The 2,542-nt window shown below is 38.6% G+C and overlaps 1 long non-coding RNA gene across 1 annotated transcript; it reads left to right on the top strand.

Moving 5' to 3' along the window:
* LOC123177111 (uncharacterized) lies at window positions 1-1,249 on the top strand. The gene is made up of 3 exons (XR_006488772.1): window positions 1-50; window positions 1,007-1,117; window positions 1,201-1,249. It is a non-coding gene; the product is annotated as an uncharacterized lncRNA (long non-coding RNA).
* Window positions 1,250-2,542: the final 1,293 nt, after the last annotated feature.

Genomic DNA, 2,542 nt, shown 5'->3' with positions numbered 1-2,542 from the left:
GTGGTCGTCCATTTTTAGTTGGATCCTACTCGCTGGAAACCACAACAGAGGTTGGTGCTGACCTTCTTCGAGACCGCCGCTCTCTCCCACATTTGCAGGCTCTACGGCAAGACATGCTGCCTCGACATAAAAAAATCTTCCATTTTTGTTTCTTTTAAACCCAAAACCTTGCTTACAAACAAACACAAAATAATAACATCGTCAGTCTGAACATTCCTGCTACTGAATTCGGTACTAGTTGTGTAATTTCTAGCTTCCACGCCCATTGTGAGTTGTTGTTACCAAGGGAAGAGTACATAGTTGATGTCTGTAGTTTACTGATGCAAAAGGTTATAAGTTTGTACTAAAAAATTGTAGTTTACTAAGGCAAAGAGTTATGCGTATTCAGCAGTCCAAGTAGTTGTCTAAACGGAAGTTTGGTAGCTGTCCAAATAATTGTCTAAACGGCAGTCTGAACATTCTTGCTGCTAAATATCTCTCCTCTCTCAAATTCGTTCAAATTTGTTGCTTGTTCTTGTTGTTGCCCTGAGTGCCCTCAAGTTGTTTGTTGTTATTCCCATGAGAAACCTTGTCTGGATGGAAAGTAGCATATATTCTACTCCCTCCGTTCCTAAATATTTGTCTTTATAGACATTTCAAATGACTACTACATACGGATGTATGTAGACATATTTTAGAGTGTAGATTCACTCATTTTGCTCCGTATATAGTCACTTATTGAAATGCCTAGAAAGACAAGTATTTAGGAACGGAGGGAGTATTCTATTCTTGCAAAAGCTTCATTCATGTTCTGTTTTGAAGTTACTTGGCATAAAAATTACTATATATGCTATTGTAAAACACTAGATTTCTTCTAAATGTGAAGTTTAAGCTCTCGGGATTTGCTCTTCTATTTTTTTTTATTGATGCATGTTCATGAGCAGTTCAAAACCTAATATTTTTATTGACAATTTGAACTTGCAATCTTACCATCTTGTACTATTCTAAAAAAATTGTACTCATGCAGGTAATTGAAGGGTGCAGACTTGGCAGCGGAGTGGTTTGTTCAACAACAGTACAATGACCGAAAGAACATCAGTTCAAAAAATATGCAGGAGGTTTGGGAGCCAAACAACTGGTATTTTGTTGTGTTTTAATTTTTGGGTGCATGATTGAACAAAGAGAGAGAAATAATGTATGACATATATACTGTTGTTGCAGGAGGTTCAAAGATTGTCGTGGAGCAAGTTCAAGAGTTTGGTTTCATGTGGAAAAATGTGATTTTTTGGTCAAGATTTTGCATGATTGATAGCCATCAGTGGCAGCCGGCGAGCAGTTCAAGCCCGCATGCGCGAGCCGCCCATCGTCTTCCACACGTGATCCTATTGCTTGATGATGCTTGACATGAACTGAACTAGCTGGATGGAATTGTTTTTCTGCAATGTAATGTAAATGAATATGGTAAACAAACTGGGACACCAAATTGTTTTAGAGGTGGAGTTTGTGCTCCAGTTGAGTTCCAGCAGATTGTGGCTGCTGGTTGTTTCAAGTGAAGGTGGTCGGGCATTACTTGTGTAGGACTGAATGAATCTTGTATGTAAAGGAAACTGGATCAAATAGTCGTCAGTGTTAAGATTTAAAATTACATTTTGATCCATTCTCTTGTGATTTTAGGCTGAACTCCAATACTTGCATCCGCCACCCCAACACGGACGTGTTCCCTCAGTCCTCTCTCGACAAACCCAACAGTACAGGTTCTCCGGTGCGCCAAGTATTGCCTGTGGTGATGCCTGCATCATGGCCCATTGAGGAGATCTTGTGTATTCCACATAGAAGAAATATTGTTAGTTCATGAATATTTTCGCCAGGTAGAAAGTTTTGGAGAGGAAAACATAAGTTTTTAAAAGAAGGAATGGTAAAAATGTAAGTCCGTTCAACTATATAAACCATAAAAGTACGATGGTGATGACATTGACAGTAAGGATAAGGATGAGAAAGAAAATTAAAAACTAAAACTAAAAAAACATCGAGTGATTATTTTTTGAGAAGTACAAACTCTCTAGTACCATAAGTACCATAAATTAAAAATTAAGAATTGCCTAAGTTCTGACTCAAGGGGACAAATTTGCAAAAAAAAAATCATAGCAGTAAAGGTTCGAAGGAAAAAAAGCAACTTAACAAATGGAAAAAACGGCAATGGATTTATATTATGTTAATCATGGGTGTGCTCTTGTTTGTCAGCTCATGTGTGCTCTTGTTATCAGGTCGTGTGCCAACTTGTTATCAATTTTGTGTGTGTGTGAGTTGGAAAACCAAGTGTAGCTGCTGCAGAAAAAAGGCATGGGATGTGCTGCCCTCAGTCCTCTCTCAACAAATCCAGCAGTGCGGGTTCTCTGGTGCGCCAAGTATTGCCGGCGGCGATGCTTGCATCATGGCCCATTGAGTAGATGCAATTTTCCTGGTTTTCACAGACAACATGGATTTTAGTTCAGCTACATAAACCACGCAGGTTCAGTGATAATGATACCATAAGTTCGGACAAGAAAATAAATAAGAATTAAAA

The sequence above is a fragment of the Triticum aestivum genome, unplaced genomic scaffold, assembly GCF_018294505.1.
Source record: "Triticum aestivum cultivar Chinese Spring unplaced genomic scaffold, IWGSC CS RefSeq v2.1 scaffold21923, whole genome shotgun sequence".
NCBI lineage: Eukaryota > Viridiplantae > Streptophyta > Magnoliopsida > Poales > Poaceae > Triticum > Triticum aestivum.
The sequence above is the reverse complement of the archived record's forward strand: the minus strand, read 5'-3'. Positions and strand labels throughout refer to the sequence as shown.